The sequence below is a fragment of the Pyrus communis genome, chromosome 12, assembly GCF_963583255.1.
Source record: "Pyrus communis chromosome 12, drPyrComm1.1, whole genome shotgun sequence".
Classification (NCBI taxonomy): domain Eukaryota; kingdom Viridiplantae; phylum Streptophyta; class Magnoliopsida; order Rosales; family Rosaceae; genus Pyrus; species Pyrus communis.
Window position 1 is genome coordinate 14,120,477 of NC_084814.1, and position 14,353 is coordinate 14,134,829.

Genomic DNA, 14,353 nt, shown 5'->3' on the forward strand with positions numbered 1-14,353 from the left:
TGTATATATTATTATTTTCTAGGAAATTATACGGGTTTTACAGCGAGGGGTTATAACATTTTCAAAAGGTTTTTATTAAAACTTTATTTTCAGGCCCACTCACCCTTATTTTTCGCCCCTCCATGTTTTAGCTGCTGAAACTTCGTATTGACGAGGATTCTTGGCAAATCTCAGTATATGTGGCTACCTCTAAGGGTATGATCCTTACCCAAACTACTGTACTTTACTTATGCTCTGACGTCGTGTGTGAAATGGGTTCATTCCTGCTCACAATGCACTCTTGTCTTTAGGTACTTTTAGGTTTAAATTTATTCACATTTTCCACATCACTATACTTTATGACTTCGTCACCTTCTAGGTGTTGGCCATCACAGCTCGATTCGGAGTCCTAGTGGACATTCTGGGTCGGGGTGTGTCAGTAAATCTTATTCTTAGTCAAGCAGAAAATATAAACTTAGAAAATAATAAGCATAATCATTTGTTAAACCAGTTGTTAGAACATTTTCAGAAAAATTCCATAAAAACAATTCGAAAAAATTTAGATTATATTACATCTCAATTAGAATACAATAATAAAAATATTCAAAGGTTTCCTAGCAAAAGAGAGATAAAAGAGCTTATTGACCTCATAGATAGTAAGCCTAAGCAAGTAGAACTTAAATCATTAAAAATAGTTGAGCAGTTAAAATTAGAAGTTCAAAAAATTCAATTAGTGTAGAAAGATTTGAGTGAACAAATAGATAAGTTGCATAAGAAAAGAGATAGATTATTAGTTTAATGATTGATTCTAGAACTAGTAGAAAATATATCCAAACTTTGAAACAAATTAGTAAGTTAGATAAAGAACCAGTAGGTTTAACAGATTTTTCAACACAAGTAGCTAATAGTAATATTCTCATTAGGCAAAATAATTTAATTATTCAATTAGTTTTAAGTTTGGCTGAAAAATTAGATCAAGTTGAAGAATAAATAGTAGAAATAAATCAAGTTTTACATAACGCATCTTCATCACTTCCACCATCTTTGTTCGAAAAATTAGAAAATTTAACTTGAAGTACAAATAATCATATTAGAAGACCTAAGATAAATCATTTTGATAACATAAAATGGAACTCTTTAGGAGAAAAGGAAAAGAAGTAGTAAGAGCTGAAGATATTTATCCAAATGAAGAAGCACAAGAATTTATTAGAATAGGTTTTGAGAGAACACAAAAAAATAAATACAATTTGTATCAATTAGGTTTATTTGAAAATAGAAGTAGAATGGTAAGTAGTATCTGTCAACATGAAGTTAGCTGGATTGATAAAAAGGTTACACTTAATTTACTTAGTAAGGAAGCAGTTATCCATTTGAGAAAATCACATTTCAGTCAGATTCACATATGAACAATATTAATTGGAATAGTAGGATTAACCAGAGCACAAGTAGGCACAAAAGCTTTAGTATACATATACAATGATAGATGAGATACTCACTAACAGGCAGCAATAGCAACAGCTGAAGTAGACTTAAGTTCAAACTTAGCAGTCATATGATGTATTTCAAATTATGTTATGATAATAAACAAATTTAGTAAATATATTAAAGTAAGCATAAGAACAAAAAAATTATAATATGAAAGGAAAGTATAAAAATTTGTGTATTAGTTTAATGTATATTGAAAAAATGTCTGATAAATATAATCATAAGTTTAATTTAGAATTTCAAAATTTAGTTCAAATATTTGGTAGTAAACATGTAAATATGATAGAAGCAAAACTCGTAGATAATAGCTTTTTAGAAGGAACTTAGTGGACATTACCTAATTTACAAGTAGCAAAAAATAGACAACTAGATAGAGTACAAATATATGAAACTAGTACAGGTAAAGCAACAATTAGGTTTAGTAATTACAAGCAACTAGAAAATATAGAAGAGGATGAGAGTGAGATCGAAAATGAGAGTATTCATATGGTTTTTGATAATTTAGATATTAATTTAGTTGAGCAAAATTTTGATCATATTGTAGATAAGCTTATAAAAGATATTAATCATTTAGATGAAGAACAATACTTAGAAAAATATAAGACATATGATTTAGGACTACATAGAATTTTAGATGAAGAGATGAAAAAATTAATCTTAGAAATAGGAGTAGAACATATTTAAGGATCAAAAGAATATAATAATTTATTAGAATTGAAAGTAGAATGTAGTCCAGCAGAAGAAAGTAGTACATCAGGAGTAGAAAATTCAGGATACATAGGTAGAACTGGTCAACAATTTTTGAGACCAACAAATGAACAATATAAAGAACAAGCTGGAGTAGATTACATAGAAGAAAGTATGATGAAACCACCTAGAAAAAATAGGATTCCATATTTAAAAGGATTAGAACAAATTAATATAGCAGAAAATATATTAAATTTAGATAATGTAGATCCACAAGATTGGGAAAAAATGATTGAGAGATGGGAGAAAGGTTGTGTACATGCAACATTAATGTTAGATTTTAGTAATTCATAAAATATGTTAGATTACTTTGAGCATACTTTAGATGGTTTAGTTTTTTATTATTTTTAGTCATGGAAAGTTTAAAATTCAGAACAGCATCATGTAGCTAAAACACGTTTTAATATTGATGGTTTTGTTACTTTGATTAAACAAGAATTTATATATCATAATAGGTTAGATGGCAGAAGCGAAAAAAAAACAGATAAGAGCAATTAGAAATTTAAAACAATTACAAATTTGTGATTTACAGTACATAGCTGAGTATACATCAGATTTCTTTAAATATTTAGGAAGAACATGTAGAATTAGTGATATTAATTTATTAGATACTTATATGACAAAAATAAAATGACTAATAGGAGAAAAGATTTGGAATAAATGGCAAAAGCATCCAAAGAAAAATGATATTGAAATAGGACATAGAATTCAACACGTATATGATACTTAGACAAGAGTGTAGTCAAATAAAAGCTAAGAGACAGATTAGGAAACAATTTTACATGAGTTGTAAAAATAAATATTTACCACAACAGTATGGTTGTCATAAGAAAATATACAAAAAGAAATATAGGTCATATAAACCCTACAAACAACATAAGACCTTGAAGACCATAAAGGAAGAGAAAATATATTCTAAAACAATTTAGGAAAAGAAGTGGCAGACCTTGGATTAGAAAATATAAAGCACCAAAAGATAAGAGTAGTTGTAAATATTATTTATGTGGAGAAGTTGGACACATTATACCTAAATGTCCAAAATTAGGAAAACAGCTGAAACATAAAGTACATTTGATGAAGTTGTTTAAGTTAGAAGAGGATGAGGAAATGCACTCAATATATAGCTTAGATGATTTAAGTGATAATGAGGGTATTTATAGTATAGAAAGTATAAATATGATAGATTCAGACTCGGAAGATTCAAGTAGTTCAAATAGTGATTTAGAAGAGTATATGTGTGCATTCATAAAAGAACAACATGAAGAAGAATATAAATATATAAATTTAGGTTGGCCATAAAAATGTCATAAGTGTAGCAAGTTAGTCGCAAATAAATATTATAATACATATTCAATATTATGTAAAAAGTGTTATTGTAATAGGTTATTGTAAATTAATTCAGCAGAATCACAAGAAAATACTGAAATATTAGGAAATATTGTTTATAGTATAGAAAAGCCAAAAAAAAAAGTTCTTTAATTACCATAAATTGTGAAATGGAAATAGCAAAAGAACACAAAATACAAATAACAACTATGATAGATACAACAAGTACAAAAAATATAATAAGAGAAGAGTTAGTTTTAGAAAAATATAGACAAAAATTAGCAAAACCAGTAAGAATAACATAGTTTGATGAGAGACTAGTTTACTTAACACATTGCATTAATAATGAGTCTATTAAAATAGAAAAATAGCAATTTAATTTACCATTAACATTTATTTCATCAGTAAGATCAAACCCATTCATTTTAGGTTTAAATTTTTTGAAAAATTTACAAGGTTTTTTATTTATGAATCTTAACATAACATTTTTCAAGAGAGGTATTACAATAACTGATCAAAGTAATACTGTAGAAGCATACAAAAGCATAAATATACAAAAGCATAAATGTTGTGAGAAAATATTCAGAGCTAAAGACAAGTAAGGCTAGAATAGTTTATAATTACAAGAGATTAAATGATAATACATATGAAGATAGTTATAAGTTACCAAATAAGGATGAGCTTATAAATAAAATTCAAGAGAGTAAATATTTTAGCAAATTTGATTGTAAATCGGGATTTTGGCAATTACGATTAACAGAAGAATCAATTGAGTGGACAACTGTACTTGTCCAAAAGGACATTTTGAGTGGCTTGTTATGCCATTTGGAGTTAAAAATGCTCCATCGATCTTTCAAAGAAAGATGGACCAAATTTTCAAAAAATATGATAAATTTTGTAGGGTTTATGTAGATGATATTTTAGTACATAGTAAAAATAAACATGAACATAGAAAGCACTTAGAAATAGTTTTACAAGAATTTATCAATAATGGAATTGTGATTAGCAAAAATAAAATAGCATTAGAAAAGTAAGATATAGAATTTTTAGGAATGTATATCAAGTCAGATATAATACAATTACAAGATCATATAGAATTCCCAGATAAGTTAGATGATAAAAAACAGTTACAAGCATTTTTAAGAAGAAAAATAGCAGTATTACGTAATAAAACTAGCAAAACAGAACAAAAATATTTTAATAGTGAATATATTAAATTAGTTCAAAATATAAAGGAAGAAATTAATCAACTCAAGCCATTAACATTATCATTAGATGATAGTTACAAAATAGTTGAAACAGATGCTTCATCATTAGGATGGGCTGGTATACTATATTAGAAAAAACATAAGGAGACACCAAAGTTTGACGAACAAGTTTGTAGATATTCATTAGGAAAATTTAGTGATGTATAGTCAAGATTACCATCAATAGATTTAGAAATTTTAGGAATAATTAATTCACTTGAAGCATTTTCTTTATTTTTACATAATGAAGTATTTACGATTAGAACAGATTGTCAAAATATAGTTTCTTATTATAACAAGATACATGCTAATAAATAGGTAGCCCGAAGATGAGTTAATTTTATTGATTCAATTACAAGAAATGGTTTTAAACCAATTTTTGAGCATATAAAAGGCAAGTGACACCTTGAAAAAAGAATTGAAAATAATTTTGGAAACTGATCAACATAAGAATAAAGAAAAAGAGGTTATTAAACCCATAGAAGAAGAGGCTAATGAGCCCATAGAAGAGATTAAGATTGAGCTCTCAGAAGAAGACATTGAAATGGAGTAGTATCAAAATAATGAGCAGCATCAATATCTGAGTGACAAAGAAAAACAAGAAAGATATGAAAGTTTTCTTAGGAATATATCTTTAGACTTAATAATAGCTGATATCCTATTAGAAGAAATTTCAAAATCAAAATTAAGAATAATGCCACTAGATATGCAAAATGCGATCCTGAGCAAAGTATCACAGTCCATAAAAAAGTTACAATTACAATTATAATGTGCTTTGTATCAGTCCATCTTTGATCCAAAACCAGGGTTGGATATTATTACAAAGATGTATCCACCATGTCTTTGTGATAGTATAGAAAATTGTATTTGTAAATCAAAAGTTAGCATGGATGTGACCAGGATTAACATGAGATATTTTAGACCATGGCATTTTAGATATAAGCATCAGAAAAAGCATAATGTAGTAGAAGTTACCCCAACCTTACTATTAAAGTTTAGCTATCTTGATAAAATATTCATTAATCATATTTCCCAACTAGAATCATTTCCTGAAAAGCTTATAAAAGTAGCAAAAGATTATGTAGAAAAATGGAAAGAAATTTGCATAAGTTTTATTAGTAGTCCTCCAGATTGGTATGTACATATGCATAGGGAGAAAGCTAGGCATATAACCATGATTAATGAAAAGTTTTTTAGACTATCCCCTATCTCCCCACACAGGTGGACTCCTTCATACAAAAATATTCTAAGATTTCAAGGGATCCAAATGTTAGCCGTAGATGAGTTTGAAGATTTTAGGTATGATATGATACTAGTATCAGAAGAAGAAGAAGAAATGTATATTTACAGTAAGACAAAACTCAGTCATCAGGCTTACTCGAAGCCTCAAAATTTCAAAGGAGAAACAGTAAATATGTATTATAAGGTAAAAAAAGATAGAGAAAGAGATATAAAGCTAGTAGAAGGCGATAAACAGTACTGAAACAATTTGACAGAAGAAAAGCTACATAACATCAACAACATGATGGAAGTATAAAGAGCTGATAGCTAATTAGTATAAGTTAAATAACATCATGCAAAATAATGTATTTTAAACAAACAGGAATGTCAACATCATTGTGGATCTCGCTACAATAATAAAATAATGGCATAAGAGTAAATAAAGAAAAGAGCTTGACCCATTATAGACTTTTCATATACAAAATGTCTTTTTGATTAAGAATGAATAGTGGAAAGCCCTTTTTATTAAGACTCCCTAAAAAAAATAAAATCTAACGGTCTAAATTTAAATTCAACGGTTAAAATAATTAGAAAAAAATCTTTCATGTGTTTCATATTCTTTCATAGTATTCCACGAGTTTCATGGTGTCGGTTTAGTAATTTTTCAATATTTATTGGAATCTAAATATTTTTAGGTTAAAATGTTCATAAAATTAAATTAGGATAGTCTACATATCTTTTTTTTTTTTAATTATTTTAAGAAAAAAATAATCCTAAATTCATTCTTTAGTAATATGGAGCTAAATATTTAACCCTAAAAGCATCACCAGTGAGTGGCTCTACATGAGGCTGAAAAAGTGGTAGATATAGCTCATTTTAGGGATCTAAGAAATCTTTGGGGCTCTATAAAATAATCTCTCCAAATGAGGGGCTATATATTTTCAGGCTTTATATGAGGCTATATATAGACCTGGTAGTTTCTAACACGACACGACACGAAAATAACGGGTTTCGGGTCAACACGATAACTAATTGGGTCATTATCGAGTAACCCGTTAATAACAGGTTCTTAACGGGGTATACACGCGGATAACACGTGGATGACCCGTTTCAAGCCGTTAAGAAAAAAATTATTTTGATAATTTTAAAGTTTAATTACTAAAATATTTATTATAAAATACAATAGCCATATTAATATATACAATATATTCTATATTAAAAAAATAGTTTTGTATTATTATTCTATATAAGTTAAAAAAAAAAGTTTGAATCATTATTTATTTTTATTATGAGAGTTCCTTCTTATCATTACTAGGATAAATTTAATTTAACATTTTGTTGTCCAAAATTAAAATAAATTAGTATAGTATTTGTATAGGCAAGAACTAAGAAGACATACATACAAGTATGAAAAATGTGAAAGAATATATAAACACTCATGATTCATCATTATTCTTGTACGAGTAGATAATGGTTACACTTACATTATCGTTTAGATTTTTAAAATCCTCCAAACCCTCATGAATAATGTTTTTTATTTGAGGGAAAAATTAATAAAATTAATAATAATTATTGTAGAAGTGTAAAACATGTAAAAAAAAAAAATATACAATCACTCATAGTGACAAGCTTTACAACTTTCATGAAGGGTCAGCTTCAAAATCCAACACTATAATCCATAAATCTTAAATTTATATTTAACCGTCGATTGTCATTTACACGTTATTCTTCTTACTTAATTTCATTTTTAAAATTTTCTTTTTTGAAAACATGATCGTCTGGCGGATGTAAGAAGATGAATAGTTCAGATCTTTGATATCACGATATTTACGGTTAATTGAAATATGAGTTGATGTCATAAAGTTTGTAGAAACTTTATAAACATCAAACAATATTTTCACTAATTGTAAAACTTTGAACATAATATCAACGATTCAAACCATTCATCTTCCTGCATCCTCTAATAGATCATGTTTTCAAAAAAGAAAATCCGAAAAAACAAAATTTGATGAGAAAAATGAAGCATAAATGTAAACAACAATCAACAGTTAAATTTTGATATATGATTTATATGATTATAGTGGCGAAGTTCGAAGTTAAGCTCTTCATGAAAGTTGTAAAGCTTGTCATTACGAGCGTTTATATATTTTTTTTCTATATTTTTTACACTTCTACATTAATTAAAAAACTATTAAAGACTTTACTTAAATAACAGCCGTAAAATAAATGAGAGTAAATCTGTACCATTGGATTCTATTTCACTTATATTATTAGAACTTTTTTGAACAAAAAAACCCCTTCTCTATTCCATTATTTTCCAATTTTACCATTTGATCAAAACAAAAGCCCTAATCCCTTTCTCTCTCCCCACTCCCGTAACCCTTTCTCCGTATCTTGCCATCTGTTTTTCCTAGCCCTTCTCTCCCACCGTATGCTCAGTTCTTCCGGTAGCCTCACTCAGTTTCTCTTTTCTCCTCCCTCGTGCAGTGGACAAAATCATCCTTATCATCTCTGGTCGTCTCTACATCTCTGCATCTCTATTCTCCAGATTCCACTCTAGGTTCAATTTTGTCTCTAAATCTCTGCATCTCCTTTCTCCATCTTTTTAAGTTCTTCATTTTCCCCATTTGTTATTAATTTTATGTTTTATGTCCATGCGTTCTTTGTTCAAAGTTTGGTTGTTTGTCTTCTTTTTAATCTTTTAAATTTGTTGCTATCATTTTGTCTGGCTTTTTTGAATATCTGATTGTGCATCACCTTGCGGTTGATTTTCATACTTTCTCATTACTTTTTTGGGGATATTTAGTTACTATCAAATTATGTCAACATTTATTCATATTAATTGTTCCGTGGCAGGCATTTGCAGTTGGATTGAAGAAACTTGGAACCGAGGAAGTTCAGAGCCTGCCTTTCTTTGACACTATGAAGGTTAAGGTTGCTGACGCACATGCAATTTCGGATGCTGCTAAAAAGCTTGGATTAAATTTGAGAGTAGTAGACTCAAGCACTGTAAGTTTTTTATTTTTATTTTTGTGAGTGTCTTGCATCAGTTATTTCACTAAATGTTCTTTGAGGATGGAGGATGGAATGCTTTTACTTCATGAGGTTACTGAATGTTAAACTCCTTTTGTTTGACGAAACAACTACCTTAGAAGATGTTGACAAGCTTTTCAAAGCTTTTGCTTTGAGCAAGCCTATAAGTAGGGGTGGTTCGGTATGGGATACCATACCAAAACTAGTATCCCGAATTCCAAACCAAAATTTTTCGGGACGGGAATTTGAAGACCAATCCCAAACCAAATTTTCGGGAATCCCAAATTTCGGGAATCCCGAAATATTTTTGGGATTTTGGGACAAATCGGGAATCCCAAATTGAAATATGAAATTATGAATTGTTCTTCAAATATATAATTCAAGAACACATTCATGAACTAGGAATTTCATTTCATTTACACTACTATTTAATTGAACACTGGCATGCTTGACTATTTTTATCATAGTCAAAATTCAAATTAATTAAACCCCCTTTTTGCAATATGTTGAGAGACAAACTAATCAAGCCTTCTAAAATCATCAGCCATGGCAACAGCAATAATAAAATCCACATGAATATCAAACAAAACATGAAAAATATGCAAGGTGTAGGGCATTCCAGGTTGCAGAGCATGAATTAGAAACTACTAGCATCAATTATAAAAGAATAATATATATATAATAATTAATATTATATATTTTTGGTTTGGTATGGGATTCCCGAAATATCGAGAAGCCAATCCCGAATCCCATACCGAAATTTTGGGATCGGTTTGGGATAGCATCCCAAAAATTTCGGGAATTTCGGTTTGGGAAATTTTTGGTTTGGGATCGGGATTTTTTCGGTTCGGTTCGGGATTTTCGGGAATTTTTTCCACCCCTACCTATAAGTGTTTTCTATCTTTACCATAAAGTTGATATTTTCAATTTATTATAATGTTAAAACTTGCTGCTGTAGAAGAGTTAATTTCTGGTAGGCAGATGATTATAGTGTTGTTCCTATCATGCATAAAGTCGTAGTAATAATATTGTGAGATTTTGTATCTGCATAAATTCAGTAGTGGTTTTGATAATCAGAAAGTAATCACTCAACTTCGTTGTGATTATAGTTGATTTGATAATGTCATAGGGACTTTTATCATACGTTCAAATTGATTTTGATATATCCATTTTCTGTTTAGTATTTATAACACTCTTTGCATATTTACATGTTAAAAACATAATCTATAGTTATATTTTCGCTCCCGCAACAATGTTTGATTTTTCTATGTTTAGTTTATGCGGAAGAGAGTGCTAATATATCAATATAACTCTTGAAGACATCATCAATATAACTCTTGAAGACAATATATCAAGTCAAAGTTCCAATACTATTTCCCATGGTGATTGAGGAAAATTGAAGGGTTTGATTGGAAGAAAATGTGCAAGGTTCCAATGTTCTAATGTCATTAATTTTGCAAATCTTTTGAACATTTATATTTTGTAATGTTCTAATGTTTTTTTTATTTTTTATTATGCTCTTATTTTGGGTATGTAAATATATACTTAAAAGAAAAATGTGTTTATATGTTTTGGATGTGACAATATGGTATGTATATACTTATATAATATTATGTTTTTCATTTGATTATTTATTTGTCACATCCCGGCCCGGCGCGGATCACTTCCTGGGCCCGCTCCACCACCGTAGCACGATATTGTCCGCTTTGGGCTTACCATTCCCTCACGGTTTTGTTTTTGGGAACTCACGAGCAACTTCCCAGTGGGTCACCCATCATGGGATTGCTCTAGCCCCTTCTCGCTTAACTTCAGAGTTCCTACGGAACCCGAAGCCAGCAAGGCCCGTTCCGCCCCAGGCCGAGATGTGACATTATTGGTTTAAAATATATTTTCCTTAACGGGTAACAGGTCGGGTCATATTACCTGTTAATATTATGGGGTCGATTTCGGATCGGGTCATTTTACCCGTTTATTTTAACGGGTGTTACACAACACGACCCATTAAGATATTGGGTATGACACAAAAATGACACGAACACGGAAAACACAACACGAATGCCAAGTCTAGCTATATACATTTATTTATGTAGTAATTTGATTATGTGATAAAAATAATTTGTATTAACTCAAAAAAAAAATATATATGAACATTTCAACGTAAAAAAATTCAAATTCTGACAAAGTTAGATTTTATCACTTATGAGTCGTTGGTTAGGTTATCTTATCTCAATCTTATTCGTTGGTTTGTTTCTCTGAAATCAGACAAGATAAGATTTCATCTCATAACTAAATTGTAATGCTCTTTCAATTTAGGTGTGTTGTTTGTTTATGTTTCGATTTACGTCTCTAAACTTCCAATGTCATTTTAATGTATAGTGTTTTTCAATTTGGAAATTAATAAAAGTAAGCTTTTAGTATAACATCTTATATCATTTTATGTATTAAGCATTAAACATACAAATAAAATGAAGGAGGACCTTTGGAACAAAAATATATAAAGAAAAAGTACTATAAAAAGAATAAAATGAAAGTATAAGTGTATTCACAAGTGGGGAGAGAGTGGCAAAATTTGACTTACATGGGCAGCTACTTTTCTTGTGGGAACCACTACTTTTTGAGAGTAGATGTAGCCTAATTTTTTGATATCCAAGGTAGGAAGTTGTTAGCCTAAGTGGTGGATCTAGCCTCATTTTATGGCTCATTGGTGATGAAATTTCTCATTAGGGCTTCAAATGTAGTAGTTTCATGGAGCATAAAGCCCCCATAGGGAATGCTTTAAGGGTTGGAGTAGAAAACTGTTTATTGGTTAAAACCTAAGTTTTATGGGTTAAAAAATTTAGGTTTAACCTAAGCGTTAGAGATGATCTTAGAATGATGTCATGTCCACTCCATTATCTTATTTTCCTCCTCACTTTAATATGTAAATTTATTGACAAATTTAACCTCATGCAAAATGACCTTGAAGACCTAAACAAAACAAGGTTCTAAAAATTAAGAAAGTGATAAAAGAGAATTCTTAACGTCACTAGCAGACACCCACCCAACCATTTTTGTTGACAACGAGACCAAAGAACACTCAATGATACCAAGAAAATATCAAATCGCCTAAGAAAAATTACAATCATGCACCAGATTGCTTGCCCACTATTCCAGACTTTGAACTTTTCGTGCCAATCTCCTTGATTTCAATGGCATATCACCAGAGAGCAACCATAGGAAGGAGATCTCATGAGGACCAAGACGAGGCCTTGTCTTTGTCCGCTTGTTCTTGATAAGAATCGGTGTGGATGCAAGAGAGAAGAGTAAGAATTTCAATCCATCATTATCAGTCGTTCATGGTCTGGTGTGGAACTTAGGAGAGAAGGGTGGTGCTTGTCGTCAGCGCGTTGGGTAGGTGGAGACGAGTGCTGGGTTCTTTGAGTTTTCCTTCAGTTTTTTGTCTAATTTTATTTGATTCATATTAAAGAAAAGGTACATCAAGGTTTTTTAGAATCAGTTGGGTGAGAAAAGAGCATTTTTATTTTTTAACATTTAGTGATAGGTGGGTATATAAGGTGGGGTAAGAAAATAAGATTGGTGGGTGACATTAGCACCACTCATCCATTAAACGGTAGCTCAAAGTTAATGACAATAATAGGTAATAACTTATGTTTGTAACAAGATGTTCATGGTATAATAATCAACGTTGATAGTGTAATAAAGATTATGGTTCTATATCTTGGGAACGGATCCACTCCTGAGCTTAGAAGGCTAAGCCTTCTGAGCAAATCACACGGGCCGTTGGATTTCAATTCAACGGCTACAATTATTATAACTTTAAAAGGAGCCTCCTGTTTGTAGCCATTGGATCAAAATCCAATCAAATCACACAGGCCGTTGGATTTCGATCCAACGGCTACAATTATTATAACTTTGAAAGGAGCCCCCTGTTTATAGCCATTGGATCAAAATCCAACGGCCCTTATATTTTGCTCAGGAGGCTCAGCCTCCTAAGCTCAGGAGGGGATCCGTTCCCCTATATCTTCAATCATTGTATTGTTAGCATTGGACATTAAACTTTTTATTATTATAGTGATTTTATTGAAACAAAGGAATCAATACCCTTAGTTTTTTTATCCAACTAAAACATCACTAAATGAAAAACAAAAACATAAAAAACTTGAACTTATGTCAAGAAGACAACAAAGGTAACACACAAATTACAAATATGCATAACATCAGATTTAGTTGTAGGCATTAGGGTTGGCCACGAGGTAGGCTTCAAGAAGCTTGAAGAGACTGGAAGCCTTCTCTTTGCCAGCCTTAATATGCTCTTCCTTGATCTCAACACCATCCTTGGTATGGTAGTGACTGGTGGTTTTGATGATGGATCCTCCATCAGGAGATGCGGTCAATTTGGTCTCATAAGTGATCTTCTCAATCTTGTCAAACAAGACATCTCCTTCAATCATAGAATAACTGTATGTCAAGTTGTCTTTGTCAATCCCATCGACCCTGTGCTTAACATACCCGTATTGGCTGCCTGCAAATGAATTAAAACATAAATTAGTACACAAAAAAAGTCTTATTAATAACTTTGAGTTCATTCAAGTATAAAACATATGAACAGAGGGAGAGAATATTGAGGGTTGTCTAGCTAACCTTCACCAAAGGTAATTTTCTTGATGGTTCCAACACCTCCATCGCCTTAAACGATTTCAGCGCTTTTGATTGCTTGTGGAGCAATCTTCGGGATGAGGTTATCGCCATCGAGGATAAAAGCCTTGAACAATCTAGGCGCAAGGATGGCAGAGCTGAACTCGGTTTCATATGTAAAAACACCCATGATGAACTTTGGATATGGAAACTGATCAAAGGAAAGTCTGATGCTGGAGAGGAAAGAATGCTGAGGGTGGTATTTATCGATCACAACCAAGAGTATGATGCTGTGGTTCGATGGCCGTCCTTCTTGTTTGTCTACCAGTTTATCCAAGTTGGTACTAAAATTCTATCAGATATGTCCTAAACTGTCAAAGAAAGCACTCGGGTCGATTTATTTTCAACACTTGCTTTTAGACTCTGTACTAGACAAAATGTTTATTGGGGTCGGGTTCTGGATGGCCTTTAACTTTTTACATTTTAATTTGAATTTTCAATTCATTTGATGTTTTTTTTTTTTTTTTTTTTTTTTGTCAAACGATATATTTTGTTAAATTAGATGTTAGATTAATTACCGACGGAATTCAAACCTACGCCGTCATGCACGGGTTTAATTCATTCCCACCGACGGGATTCATTTGATGTTTTTTTGAATGGTTTGCCGTGAAAGTCCAAAA

The 14,353-nt window shown here is 30.8% G+C and overlaps 1 pseudogene; it reads right to left on the reverse strand.

Moving 5' to 3' along the window:
* Positions 1–13,261: 13,261 nt before the first annotated feature.
* On the reverse strand, positions 13,262–13,863 carry LOC137709720 (major strawberry allergen Fra a 1.05-like; annotated as a pseudogene).
* Between the last annotated feature and the right edge of the window lie 490 nt (positions 13,864–14,353).